We start from the raw sequence: 15,691 nt of genomic DNA on the forward strand, positions 1-15,691 counted from the left end.
TCCACGTGCCCAGAGACACTTAATGGACTCTGTAATTCTGCCTGAGCTGATCCTGAAAGATGAAAAGAAGATGGAGAAAGAGACAAAAGAACATTCTAGAAAAGAAACAGCATAGACGTGCAGCATGTTTTGGGGAAAGAGGAGGTGAGTTTGTATAATTGCAAGCTGAGGGCCTAGGAAAGAGGTTGGGAGAGTCTGAGACCCAGGGGCAGAGGCTTCACACATCATGGAATCCAGGTAAGGAGTGCAGACTTGATGGCAAAGGTACAAAGCCACAGAGGAGGGGAATCAGTAGATTGTACTGTCAACGGCATGCTTTCGGCTACAAGTAACAAAGACCCAACTAAAAGCAGCGGAAGCAACAAGGAGATTCATTATCTCACTTAACTGGAAATTCAGAGGAAGGCAGGCTGCAGGCATGGAGTGCTCAATCCCCGAAAGACCCCTGGTCTTTCTGCCTTTCCACTGAGCTAACACTAGTTATTGCTTTATTCTTGAAGTGCTTTGCAAAATGGCAAAATGACCAGAAATACATTCAGAAACAGCCAAATCCTGAAGCACACCCCCCCAGCACCCAGCAGATACGCTCCCCAGGCTGTGGGTCACACAGCCCTTTCAGAAGATAGCAGCATTTGCCATGGCTGGTTTGGATCTGGCATCTGAGTGGAGATGTCCACCACTGGCTGCCAGCAAGCAGATGGGCTCCAGGGAAGTGTGATAACAGGGAGACCAATGGACAAGACAGTGCAAGATTACTGGTATCGGGGTGCCTGTGTGGCGTCCCTCGGCTAAGCATCTGAATCTTGATGTTGGCTCATGTCATGATCTCAGGGCTGTAAGATGGAGCCCCATGTTGGGCTCTGCATTGGGCAAGGAACCTGCTTAAGAGTCTCTCTCTCTCTCTCTTTCTCTCTCTCTCTCTCCTCCTTCTCACACTTGCTCAGACTCTCACTCTCTCTTAAAAACATTTTTTTAAAAAATCACTGGAATAAAGTAATCAGACCTGGACCAGAGATGCGGCTGTGGGCAGGAAGGAGGAGAAGAAATTGAAGACACGTTTTGCATGTGAAAAAGAAGTTACCAACTCATCCTATGGGGAATGAGAAGCTAGGATCTGAGAATGCTCCAAGCTTCCAACCTTAGGTGATGGAGGGATTAGTACACTATTGGCTGAGATGGGTGTCTGGGGAGTTCACATGGCGTGCCCCCAGGTCTGCCTGACAAAGGCTTGAAAGCCTGAGAAAGAGGATGCATCCAGCTTCTCTCGTTCTCCAAGAGTCAGCACCGTGGAGTGTGGTTCAAGGACAGACTCTGATGTCACGCCAAGCCTCCCGTCACTTACGAATTGAGAACCTTGAGTGACCCTCCACCTCCTTATCTGTGAAATGGGTATAATAGTGCCCAGCTCATATAATTGTTGTGTCTGGGGCTCGGTGCAATGCCTGGTGTATAAGAGATATCATGGTATAACAGATAAGGAGGGAGACCAGGGTTCTAACCCTAGTTAGGTTGCTCACTCACTGCCTGACCTCAGTCCGATAACTGTTCTCTCAGAACCTCCATTTGCCCAAAGATTTGTTTAAAGATGGTGGAAATACCCTCTCATGGGGTTGCTAAGACAATTGGATTAGAAACATATATCAAGAGCTGATGTGGAACTCTGGTGGGTTTGGGTTGGTGACGTACACTCAGTTAATCAGATGCTCATGCTCCTAGGCTTTAAGCGAGGGTAGAGAGAGGAGCTGAAGCTGGGAGAAAGTACCAACGTGGGGCTGGGCGTGACAGCCATGAGCAAGGGACAATAGTCGCAGCCTCAGTGTCGGGTGTCCCGCCCAGAGGGGTCAGCATTGCAAGCTCTGGACTTTAAAGGTACAGGCACAGGGGTTCGGTCGGTTAAGCCTCCGACTGTTGGTTTTGGCTCAAGTCATGATCTCAGGGTCCTGGAATGGAGCCCCGCGTTGGGCTCTGCACTCAGTGTGGAATTTGCCAAACGAAACACAACTGTCAAGAACCTGTCCAGAGGGGACTAGCTAAATATATAACCTATATTGGAACATATATTATATGTTATATATATATTATATATAGCATATATGTGTATTATACATATATGTTATATATATATTATATGTTATATATAAATATATAACATACATTGGAACATATATTAGAACAAAATATATAACATATATTGGAACTCCCCTGCTTTCTCTCACTCTCTTTCCTAATAAATAAACAAAATATTTAAAAAAACACATAAATAAAGGTGCTGGCACAGCCTTTTTCTTTTCTTCTTCTTCTTCTTTTTTTTAAGAACTGAACCCATTCTGTGGCAAGCTTTCTGTTATTCTCTGACTGCAAAGCCCCATTTATTCCCATTTGCTCTGTCTGGTTATCTAATCTTTCTGAGAATTCTGTGCACTACCCAATAGCCTCAAAATGATGTTGTTGTGGGGTTTTTTTTTCCTGCTTTAATCTGCTTCAGTCCATTTCTGTGCTTATGTTAAGGACTCTGCCTACACAAGTGCCCAGGAGGATTCCTGGCATGGAGTAGGCATTTAGAACTGATTCCTTTCTCCTTTTGGCTCCTTATTCTCCACATCTTTCCTTCCACTCAAGTGTTCTTCTAGCTCCATGATGCTCTGACGGGTGGCAGGAAAGCCATTCCCATGGGAAGTAGACACGGAGTCTCTCCTTTCCCTAACCGTTTATCCCAGCGGAGATCATTCCACAGGCTAACAGACCTGGGGTGGAGAGCTGCCCACAGTTTTTAAAACGAAAGGAGTTTTGAGGGCAAACATGAAATTGAACTTGTTCACCAAACCCCTAAAACATGACTCTAGGGGACATCTGTGAATGCTTAGGAACAAAATCTGGGGAACTAAGAAACAGAAATATCCATTTACGTGATAAGGCTCTTTGGGATGTCAAAAACGGATGGACTTCATAAGAATCCAGAAGAGGTAGAGTGTAACAAAATATCTACAAAATATCTGTAACAAAATACAAAAGTATTTCTTACTTTTGTAAGAAAACAAACGTTTTCTTTAATTCATGGTAGTGGAACCGAGTCAGATGGCAAGGAGGACACTGGGGAGTTTTAAGTATATCCTTAATATTCTTGGATGAAAATTGCTAATGGTTTCTGCAAAACACCCTACATCTGACTCCGAATATTCTTTCATTTTTCCAGGGCTGTTTCCCCAGGCTCTTCGCAATGAGATACTCCAAATCTTCCAATAATTTGTTTCTTGCATATCGTTAGCTAGAGTCTGTTTCTACTGTTTGCAACCAAGGAACCCTGGCGGATTCAACTCATTATGGCAATAGTAACAATCCCTAATCATTAGAAAGTTGCTCCCTTTAGCAAGCTCAGCTCTCTGCCCTTTGTAACTTCTACCCTGTTTCTGTTTTCTGAAACAACTGTTTCCTGTTTTCTGGAGCAACTTTGGGCCAATGTTCTCTATATGCTGCACATTCAACTGTTTGAGGCTAAGATACTTGGCCTCAGTTGTTTATTTCCTGGGATAAGTAGCCCCAATCTCTCACCAATGAGTTAGGACATAATTTCCAACGTTGTCCACATCCTGGTACCACTCCTCAGAGCCCTTAAAACGTGACCCCTGACACAAGAACATGAAAATTATAATAGGATCATTGTTTCCCCCGGTCTCTTCCCTAATTACATAAAGGACCACTTTTTTTTAGTAGCAACATTACACTGTTGGATTATCTTAGGTGTACTGTCAGCTAAAGCTACTTTTTAAAACTCACAAAACCTTTGCCACACAAAACCTTCAGAAGTTATAAAACACAAATACACAAAAGATAAATCTCAAAAGCTCTCACAACCCCCTACCTCGTGATAATCTCTATAAATACATTCTTGCAAAATCTTCCAGACTATTCCCTAGGCTTATTATGGTGTATTTTCTATTGGCCAAGCACTGTTCCACTATATGTTACATATTTAGCTAGTCCCCTCTGGATAGGTTCTTGACAGTTGCGTTTCATTTGGCAATTGCAAACAATGCTTGGATTAACATTCATATACCTCCAACTTTGTATGCTTCTCTATTTTCCCCAGCGTTATTGAGCTATAATTGACATTTAATATTGTCTAAGTTCAAGGTGTTGATTTGATACGTTTCTATATTGCAAAATGATTGCCACCATAGCATGCGCCAACACCGCCAACCCATCACAGAATTACCATGTCTTTTTTGTAGTGGGAACATTTAAAATCTACTCTTAGCAACTTTGAAGTACGCAATAGAATATTTTTAGCTATAATCACTTGGCTGTACATTACAGCTCCAGAACTTGTTAGTCCTACAACCAGAAGTCTGTACCTTTTGACCCATATCTCCCCACCTCCCCCACCCCGCAGCACCTGGGAACCACGACTCTGAGCCTGGCTGTTTTAGATTCTGCATATAAGTGATAATCATACAGTATTTGTGTTTCTCTGTCTGACTTAGCATAACAGTGGATTTCTTAAAAATTCTAGGAGGTTGGGGGACACCGTGGGTGGCTCAGTCAGTTAAGCATCCTACTCTTGATTTTGGCTCAGGTCATGACCTCCAGATCCTCAAACTGAGTCCCACATCAGGTTCCGCATTTGGTTTAGAGTCTGCTTGTGGTTCTCTCTCTCCCTCTCCCCCTCCCCCTGCCCATGTGCACTCTCTCTCAAATAAATAAATAAATTACATATTTTTTTTTAATTTCTAGAGGTCAAATTGCTAATTGAAAAGATATGTGTTTCTTGCAAGGCTTTTAATTATCTATCACCAAATTACCCTCCGGAAACCAATGTATACTCCCATCCACAGATTATAAAAGGCTTTAAGACTCCTGGAATTGGGGCACCTGGGTGGCTCAGTGGGTTAAGCCTCTGCCTTCGGCTCAGGTCATGATCTCCCAGTCCTGGGATTGAGCCCTGCATCCGGCTCTCTGCTCAGCGGGAAGCCTGCTGCACCGCCCACCCCCCCGCCTGCCTTTCTGCCTACTTGTGATCTCTCTATCTGTCAAACAAATAAAATCTTCCAAAAAAAATAAAAGACTCCTGGAATTTTCACATGAGAGCCCACCTGTTGAGCTGGGTGTCTATAAGTCGTAATTGATTTTAAGCTAAATGAAATACTTGTATTTATTCTCCTTTAATTGTATTTAATTGACTCTAGTGTCTCTCTCCCACCTGTTGAGATCATTATTACATGAGAGATTCAGTCTTACCTCTTGAGAGTCATGTGTGAGATCAAAGAGTTTTGAGATTTAGTCAAGTGTGGGAATATTCATCCATTCTTTTTTTTTTTTTTTTTTTTTTTTAGATTTTATTTATTTATGGGTGCCTGGGTGGCTCAGTGGGTTAAGGCCTCTGCCTTTGGCTCGGGTCATGGTCCTGGCGTCCTGGGATCGAGTCCCACATCAGGCTCTCTGCTTCTCGGGGAGCCTGCTTTCTCCTCTCTCTCTCTCTCTCTGCCTTTCTGCCTACTTGTGATCTCTGTCTGTCAAATAAAAAAATAAAATCTTAAAAAATATATTTTATTTATTTATGTATTTGTCAGAGAGAGCGAGCACAAGCAGGCAGAGTGGGAGGCAGAGGCAGAGAGAGAAGCAGGCTCCCCACTAAGTAAGGAGCCCGAAGTGGGACTTGATCCCAGGATGCCGGGATCATGACTTGAGCCGAAGGCAGTGGCTTATAACCCACTGAGCCACCCAGGCGTCCCTCATCCATTCTGATTTTGCATCACCTGCAAATCTGACTTAGTGTCTCCATTGTTTTCATCCAAGTCCCAGCTGACCCTGTTGAAAAGAAGATAGCCAGGAATCAGGTCCCCTGGTGATCTACTAGGCATGTCTTCAGCCCACAAGATCCTTATCCATGAGTTTACCCAATGGCTTGGGTGGTAATTTACATGTCCTTGGGTCTTTCTCAAGGGCCCACCCATAGCCCAGCAACTAATGGGATGGCTGGCACCCTGACATGGGGCACCAATTTTACATTCAGTGTCTGTTCTAGCTGGTCGACACCAAGAGGCTGTCAGTTGTTGAATACTACTAAGATCACGCTCACATCCCTGTACCCACCACCAAGATGAAACAGATGTTAGTAGTTAGTCACGTTTGTCTCAAATGTCTTTGTGTGTGTGTGTGTTTTTAGAGGAAATAGGATGTCTCAAACAGCATTAAAAGCCCACTCTCATCCCCTTCCCACCTCCAAAAGGAGGACTATGTCATTCCCTTACATTCTGTACTTTTATTTTTAAAACATGTTTTATTTACTTATTTGAGAGAGAGATCACAGAGGGAGAGTGAGAGGGAGAAGCAGTCTCCCCACTGAGCAGGGAACCTTACAGGGGCTCGAGCCCACAACCCCGGGATCATGACCTGAGCTGAAGACAGATGCTTCACAGACTGAGCCCTCCAGGCGCCCTGGGGCATCCTTTCCTAGGTGTATTGGTGGTTTTGAGTTTCTTCTTCTAGGAGATGAGTTGTAACTGTGCTAGCCAGCCTCCAAGATGGCCCCAATCATCTGTCACGTGGTCACACCCGTGTGTGGTCCTCTCCCGCCTTGTGCCAGAGCTGGTCTACGAGACTAGGGGCGCATGGCAAAAGAAATGGTATGTCTCTTCCAAGAGTAGGTTCTGAAAGACACTGCAGTTTCTATCTTGATTATTCCCTTTCCCTTGGATCACTCCACCTGGGAGAAGCCAACTGCTATGCTGTGAGGAACCCTTTGGGGAGGCCCACATGGCAAGGAACCGAGGTCTCCAGAAGACAGCTTCGTAGATAAATTCGGAAGTGGGTAAGATACAGATGAGCCCAGCCTCCGAGACATCTTGTCTTCTCGAACTACCTAGCTGAGACGCCCCTGAATTCCTAGCTTTCTGTAAGGCAATAAATGTTCATTGTGTTAAACTGCTGTTTGAGGGTAATTTTCACGCAGCAACCAATAAAACAATGTTCTGGGGACCGTTTTTCTATTGGGTTGTTGTTGTTCTTTCCTCCTGCTCTGTAGAAATTGTTTTAAATATTCTAAACACGAATCTTTTGCTAGTTACATGGGCACAAATATCTTCTCCCAACATTTGACTCGTCTTTTTGCCTTATTTATGGTGCTTTTTTATAACAAAGGTTTCACATTTTAGAGAATCTAATCTAGCAGGGTTTTTTTTTGTTGTTGTTCCCCTTTCTTGTTTATGCTCTTCATATTTGATGTTGAAAATCCCTCACTGCCTCGATGATAAAAAAAAAGATAGTCTTCTGCCTTTTTCTTTAAATGTTTTAAAGAATTTTTAGATCTTTAATCAGACTGAAAATAGTTGTTGAACTGAATTAAACAGACTCTTTTCGAACACTTTTCCTTTTTTAATTCAATTCATTTTTAAAGAATTTGTTGTGGGGTGCCTGGCTGGCTCAGTTGGAAGAGCATGTGACTCTTGATCTCAGGGTCATGAGTTCAAGCCCTGTGTGGTGTGTAGAGATTACTTAAATAAATAAATTTTTAAAAAATGTTGTGCGTTTTTCTTTGTTCTGACAAAGTCCAGAGCAAAACGATTATGAAGCAATGCTACTGTCTGTCATCTTCTGACAAAACAACCTTATCCCTTCTTGCTTCTTTGATTGCCCCCCAATATGGGGATAGGACATAGACACCAGTAATTCCTCTGAGTGGGTCAGCATCTGAACCTCTTCATCTTGAGAACCCCATACTCTTGTAAGCACTAGTACAAAGCAGAGCTGATCATTGCTGACCCCCACTTTCCCAGCTTCTCCTACAGCAAGACTGTAGACCCATGACCTGGGATCTGCCAGTCAAACACATTCTTCTTGGACTTTTTTTTTTTAATTTTTTAATTAAAAAAATCTTTAAGTCATCTCTACACCCAACATGGGGCTCGAACTCACAACCCTGAGGTCAAGAGTCTCAGGAGTCTACTGACTGACCTCACCAGGGGCCTACTCCTTTTAGGCTTGGAATGCAAAGAATCATCAAACCTGACTTTCAGTTTTTCTGTATATACACCCATCTATATTTGAGATCACACTGTACATACCATTTGGTAACTCCCTTTTTTTCATTCCAACCGTATAAGTAAACATTTCCCCCATCAAAGAGATTGCACAGCACTATTGGCAAAAAGGACATCTCATTCCAGCCTATGACGTGCTGTTCACACCCAACTAACCCCTGCTATTTGACATATAGGTTGATTCAAATTGTTTGCTATTATGAACAGCACTGCCAACTTCTGATTCAAAATGGCACAGGGTGGGGCGCCTGGATGGCTCAGTCAGCTGAATGTCTACTTTTGGCTGAAATCATGATTCCAGGGTCCGCAGATCAGCCCTACATCAGACTCTCTGCTTAGTGGGGAGTCTGCTTCTCTCTGTCCCCTGCCCCTCTCATGCTCCCTCTCTCTCAAATAAATAAATAAAATCTTTTTAAAAAATTGGTACATGGTGAACAAGTTCTAGAATAGTCTCTCCAAATTCTCAAAACCTCGTTCATCCAACAAAAATATTTCTTGAGCATCGCCCATGGGGCATGCACTCTTCCAGTTGGTAAGGATAGAGAAATGAACAAAATGAACCTCTACCTTTGTGGCAACTTACATCCCAGTATGATGAACAGTAATGAGGCTACATGTCAATAACATAGACATAACGATTCATGACACTCCTGAAATACCGATAATGATGGCAGCTCCCACTTACTAAATGTTTGCAATCTGACAGTCATTATGCCAGGGCCTCTGTGGGTGGTTAGTCCACAGATGCTATTATCAGTACCATTTTTTTTTTTTTGAGAAGGTCATTGGCATTTTACTTTTCTTCTGCCCCACCATAAATCAGGAAGACTTGGTGCTATATCAGTGAAATCTATCTTCTCCCCAAAGCCTATGATGGGAGCAAGAGGAAGATATCACCTTCATTGGTGACCCAATGAAGAGTCTGTTTTCATCAAAGAAGTGGACCAAGATCTGTGCTTCCAAAGTCTCGCTTCAGCTATCGGCTGGGAAGGACATGGGACCATGACCCCTATGAGAATACAGGCAATATGCCTTCTACTAATGGACAAACATCAGATCATATTTGTTCAAGAGAAAATTAAGAGATCAGAGAAACAAACAAGCAATCCCATAAGTGCAGGGACCAAACTGGTGGTTGCCGGAAGGGATGAGGGTCAGAGCAGGAGCTCCAGGCTTCCAGTCATGCAATGAATAAGTCACAGGGATAAAATGTGCATCAGGAACATAGTCAATGATTCTGTAACAGCGTCATGTGGTAACAGGTAGGGGATACACATGGGAGAACAGCGTAACATACAGACTTGTCCACTCACTGTGTTGTACCCCTGAAGTTCACGTAATATTGGATGTCAACTATACTGCAATTTTTTTTTAAAAAAAGCAAATCAAGAGAACAAAAGCAGCATGGGGGTCCATGAAAAAGCAGAGAAGGATAAAAGAAAAGCACATGTGGAATTGGAGGCCTACGGAAAAGCAAACTACTGAGAGAGCCCTCGATTGCCAGAACAACAGGAGGATGCAGGCAAACTTTTTCTGTGTCCACTGTCGGATACAAGAAGACACGGCCTCTAGGAAATATAGAATCATAAAGAATCAAAAGGAAAAAAACAGACTCAAGTGAAAAGGCAACAGACCGAGATAAATAAAAGTAGCCGTAAATGGGTGATAAAAAAAAGAGGAGTGCAATGAAACCATAAATAAAAGCAGGGGTGGCTCAGCTGGTTAAGGGTCTGACTCTTGGTTTTGGTTCAGGTCATGACCTTGGGGTTGCAGGATTCAGCCCTGCACCAGACTCCAGACTGGGTGTGGAGCCTGCTTAAGACTCGTTCTCTCTGTCTTCCTCTGCCTGCCCCTCACTTACACACACACACGCTCTCTCTTAAAAAATAAAATTTTTAAAAAGCAGATTACATTCATAGCTCCCAATTCTACAAATGGTAGAATTGATATTACAAAAAAAAAAAAAAATTGACTTGGAGGATACCACATATTGGCAGGGCCCTGGAGCAACTAAGACTCTCACACATTCCTTATTAGAAACAATTTAACAATATCAGATACGACAGAAGATGCACCTAATCTATGACCTACCAGTTCCATGGGCATTCCACTCTTAAGCGGATATGCACTAAGGCAATGGTGCCAAACCTGCTTTCTTAAAATCCTGATGTCTTGGCACGCCTGGGTGGCTCAGTCAGTTAAGCAACCAACTCTTAATTTCAGCTCAGGTCATGATCTCAGGGTCCTGAGATCAAGCCCCGAGTTGGGCTCCATACTCAGTGCAGAGTCTGCTTGAGATTCTCTCCCTCTGCCTCTCCCCCAGCTTGTGTGCATGCTTGCTCTCTCTAATAAATAAATAAATCTTTTAAAAATATATTTAAAAATTTTTTAAATGTCCAAAGCAGGGGTGTCTGGCTGGCTCAGTCAGAAGAGCATGAGACACTCAATCTTGGGGTTATGAGTTCAAGCCCTACATTGGGGTAGTGATCACTTAAAAATAAAATCTGGAAGATAAAATAAAATAAAATCCAGATCCAAATCAGACACTGTACCAGTTAAATCAGAATGTCTTGGGATGTGAGCCACATCTCAATAGTTCTTTTTTTTTTAATCTTTTTTTAAAGGATTATTTATTTATTTATATGACAGAGAGAGAGAGAGAGACAGCAAGAGAGGGAACACAAGAAGGGGGAGCAGGAGAGGGAAAAGCAGGCTTCCCGCTGAGCAGGGAGCCTGATGCAAGGCTTGATCCCAGGACCCTGGGATCATGGTCTGAGCCAAAGGCAGACACTTAACAGCCACCCAGGTGCCCCCACATCTCAGTAGTTCTTAAATTCTCCCATGACCCCAATGTGCTGCCAAGTTTGGGTGTGGATGTTCTAGAGAAAGCCTTGCATGTGTGCCCTGGATGGCATCTGCTAGAATGTTCACAAGAGTGTTGCTTGTAATTGCAAGAACCCAGGAATGTCTCAGCATCCACACGCGGAATCGGTATGATGTGGTGTGTTCATACAATGAAATACTGCAGCACAGTAGAAACTAATTGCAACCACATCCACCAACAGAGATGAATGTCACAAACATAATGTTGGGCAGGAGGCAGAAGCAATTCTCAGAAGAGCATACACAAATTGACTGCATTTACATAAGGGGAAAATTGCATTAACTAAACAATGCATTGTCTAAAGATACACGTGTTTGTTGCAAGACTATAAGCCCAAACTTCAGAACAGTGGTTAATGGAGGGAGGGTGCTTCTAAGAGACTGTTTATTGCTTTAATTATTTTTTAAGATTAATTTATTTATCATTTATTTGTCAGAGAGAGAGAGCATGAATAGGGGGAGGGGCAGAGGGAGAAGCAGACTTCCCACTAAGCAGGGACTCCCATGCAGGACTCAGTCCCAGGACCCTGGGATCATGACCCGAGCCGAAGGCAGAGGCTTAACGACTAAGCCACCTAGGCTTGGTAATTTTAAAATTAAATTCGTGTGGCAGGACCAGCTTGAAAAATTCTTTCAAACTTCAGAGGAAAAGAACAAAGAAACCAAAAAATGAAGAAAAAAATAATAACTGGAGAGGGCACTGAATGGCCATAATTATATCTTTTTTTATTATACTGCAAAGAAAGTAGTCTTTTAAAAAATCTCACCACTTAAAAATTAACTTAAGTAAGCTTAGAGGAGCATAAAAACTTCTGGAACCAGAAACCATGAAGAAATACTTCTAAATCTGAAATGCAAACAAATATAAAACCACATTAAGATTATCGGATAAATATATTGGGTTAAACTGGTTGAAACTAACTCCTTGCTCATGGACTTGAATATTTCCTTAGGTAAATTTTTAGAAGCAGAATCACTGACACATACAGATATTTTAAGAATGATCGTTAAAAGCATGAACAAACAGGGAAGATTCTGTAAAAGTAAACATTCATATGGAAAAAAAATTCTATAAAACCATAACGTCAGAGTTTGTTTTTGAACAGTGATCTAAGAGATGATTTTTATCTGATTTTTTTATTCTCTGTGTGTTTTTTCCTTTTCTACACAGAGTACATGTTACTCATATAATAATAAATTTTAATTTTATAAGTTGTACAAGGTAATTGCAGCAAAGAGCATGACTGGATCTTTCCCAGAAAAGCTCATGCATGGCAAAAACAACTTGCTTAATACTGAAGGGCTAAGTTAAAAGAGAGTTGGAGTCCTAGCCAGAGCCTCACAATCAATGAACCTCATCATCGTGGCCAGTCTCCATCGACCCCTAGAATCCCTGCCTCCCAAGAGTCTCACACTTAGGTAGCCCCCCTCCCAACACTATATGAGGGTCATTCTGTGAGACCAACAGAATACAGCACTTCTGAGATTAGGCTATAAAAGACACTTTCGTCTTGGTCATTTTCTCTCTTTTGGATGAATTTTTCTGGGGAAAGTCAGTGCCCATATCGTGAGCAGCCCTCTGGAGAGGCCCATGAAGCAAGAAATCAAAATCTCTGGCCAAGAGGCATATGATTGCTGCCATCTTGGGAGTGGCTCTTGCTGCCCCAGTCAAGCCTTCAGATGAAGCAACCCCAGCTGACATTCTAACTGAGACCATATTAAAGGTCTTGAGCCAGAGCTACCCAGTTAGACCACATGTGGTTTCCAGATCCTCAAAACCTATATGAGATAAGAATTGGGCTTTTTTAAAAAAAAAATTATTTATTTATGTAATCTCTACACTCAACGTGAGACTTGAACTCATGACCCCGAAATTAAGAGCCCTGGGCACTTCTGACCAAGCTAGCCAGGGGCCCCTTATTTATTGTTTTAAGCTGCTAAGTTTTGGGGTTATTAGATCCTTAGCAACAGATAACTGATATGCCCTTTTAAAGTGGGTCAGTAGCTTTTACCACCAGGAAGAGATAAGAGAAATTACTTCAACCATTGCCCCCATCCCATGCAATATGGGGATGCCTGACCCATCTTCTCGAACTGGAGGACTCCAAAGGAGGTGCCTGTGAGGTAGAAGAGAGAGTATGGAATGGGCCCATGTAACCCTTTTTTCCTGAAGTTATTAACTGGTAGTTGGCATCTCACTTGTGTCTACAGTTGTGGGGTCACTGACGAAGGCACACAGAAGACAGTGCCTCATCCCTGGCATTTCATACAAGAAGACCCATATGAGAAGGTCTCACCATCCTGGGTAATGGTGGGCTGACCTGGGAAATACAGCCCAGCTGACCAAAGAGGGAGACTCCTGCTGCGTGTTGGAGTGGCTGGGGGTCTGAAAGCTTGACCGCCTGCCTTTGAAGATCCACCCAGCCGAGGACCTTGGATAGACACACTGTCAAGGTCATTGCCTATACCAGAAACAGGATCACAGCCGAATCCCACCTGGGATCCCAAGTGGACAGCTACCACCAGACACTGAGGGATGGATCAAACAGAGAAGCCCAGCCTGGAAGAGAAAGGAGAGGTCCTCCTCCTTCACTTCCCACAAGGGGACTCTTGGAGAAGACACAAAGCACTTCAAGGAGGAAGGGAAGGAGCACCAATGGATAAAGCTCTCCTCTTCTTCCAAAGCCCAGAGCAGGGGCTCAGCACTGGACTACCATAGAAAATACCAACCTGAGTGTGCCAGAGGGTTTCCTTGAAATGAAGCTATTTTAAACTGGAAGTGGCTGGACACAGCTGATATATTTATAAGATTGGGCTAACTTCAGTTTTTCCACTGCTGAGCATGAGTAGGGTGGGTTTTTTTCTCTTTTCTTTTCTTTTTCTTTTTCTTTTTTTTTTTTTTTTTTGAGAAAAGGAAATTAAGTTTAAAAATAAAGCAAACCTCTTGTTGGCACAAGGCAAAGTGGAGATTGTTCAATTAAAACTGTTAAATGAGCAGTGAGACCTGAGGCATGTATCCAGCTTCCTCTTGAATGTTAAGTTGGTCAAGTTTCCCATGCGGGCATGCTGCCCTCTTCTAAGACCTTCCACAATTATAAATGCAGGTTTAAACAAAATTATCTAGAATCTGTTGCCTCCTTGTAAGTACCATCCCTTCTTTGACTCTGGTAGACCAGCTGTCCAACAGAACCTTCCTCGATGGTGGAAATGTCCTGTGTCTGTCCTGTCCAATATAGTAGCCACCAACCACGCATGGCCACTGACCACCAGGGGACTGACTTTAAAATTGTATTTTAATTAATTTAAATGTAAACAGCCATTTGTGGCTAGTCCCACCACACTGGACAGCACAATAGGAGATGGAGTCAGATATATTTCTTCCTACTGAACTTTCAGAAATTTGGGGCACGTTCTTGTTTGTTTGCTGTCTCGCCCTTGGCTCAAGCTTTCTGACACCTTCCCACCATGCACCCATCCTTTCTGACATGTCCTCAGAACCAAATCGAGGAGGGCATTTACAGTAATGTTTACATGAGGAAAATCTGAGCACAGACTGGATTCTGATAATATTAAGAAATTACTGAGGTCATTTCAATGAGGGATTGGGGGACTGAAACCAAGAACTCTTAACACTGTGACCAAATATTGAAGTTCTCCATAGGATGTAAGCATTACTCAACAGTGCCATGGTTTCCTGAGGAGATCGCAGTTAAAAAAAGAAAGAGAAATTACTAAAATTGCATGCTGGAGTATTTACAGATAAAATAACGTGCTGTCTGCAATTTGCTTTGGATAATGGAGTGGGGAGTGAACAGAGGAGACGAGATTGGTTGCTAATTATTGAAGCTGTGTGACGGGTTCATGGGTTTGCCTTAGATTAGTCTCTACTTTGCACTTGTGTGCTTTTTTTTTTTTAATTAAAAAATTAAGATGGGAATGGAGTAACTGGGTGATGGGCATGAAGGAGTGTGCTTGATGGACCGAGCAAGGGGTTTATAGAAAACTGACACATCACTAAATTCTACCCTTGAAACTAATAATACACTATATGTTAACCAACTTGAATTTAAATAAAATCTTTTTAAAAATTAAGAGGTTTTTTTAATGGGAAAAGTCTTGTATTATGATATCAGTAGAAGGGGAAATAGAGGGGTGCCTGGAAGACTCAGTCCGTGGAGCACGCAGCTCTTTTTTTTTTTTTTTTTTAAGATTTTATTTTTTATTTATTTGACAGACAGAGATCACAAGTAGGCAGAGAGGCAGGCAGAGAGAAAGGGGGAAGCAGGCTCTCCAAGGAGCAGAGAGCCCGATGTGGGGCTCGATCCCAGGACCCTGGGATCATGACCCGAGCCAAAGGCAGAGTCTTTAACCCACTGAGCCACCCAGGCGCCCCCACGCAACTCTATCTTGGGGTCCTGAGTTTGAGCCCCACATTGGGTGTAGAGCCTTCTAAAAAACATACAAACAAGCCAACCAAAAAACTACTAAAAAAAAGGAGGAGGAGGAGGAAAATCAAGCCACGAGGGACACCTGGGTGGTTCAGTCAGTGAAGCATCTGCCTTTGGCTCAGGTCATGATCTCAGGGTCCTGGGATGGAGCTCCGCATCAGGCTCCCTGCTCAGTGGGAGCCTGCTTTTCCCTCTGTCCCTCCCCTTGCCCGTGCTCGCTCGCTCACACTCTGTCTCTCTCACTCTCAAATAAAAAAATAAAATCTTTTTTAAAAAGAGCCACAAAATGATAAGCATAAAAAAGTAAAATGAGGAATTTACCTA

At 42.8% G+C, this 15,691-nt stretch overlaps 1 non-coding gene across 1 annotated transcript; it reads left to right on the top strand.

Annotated features, from left to right (window-relative positions):
* The first annotated feature begins 14,502 nt into the window (after nucleotides 1-14,502).
* LOC131817224 (small nucleolar RNA SNORA25) lies at nucleotides 14,503-14,629 on the top strand. The gene has a single exon (XR_009348408.1). It is a non-coding gene; the product is annotated as a small nucleolar RNA SNORA25 (small nucleolar RNA).
* Nucleotides 14,630-15,691: the final 1,062 nt, after the last annotated feature.

The sequence above is a fragment of the Mustela lutreola genome, chromosome 15, assembly GCF_030435805.1.
Source record: "Mustela lutreola isolate mMusLut2 chromosome 15, mMusLut2.pri, whole genome shotgun sequence".
NCBI classification, from domain to species: domain Eukaryota; kingdom Metazoa; phylum Chordata; class Mammalia; order Carnivora; family Mustelidae; genus Mustela; species Mustela lutreola.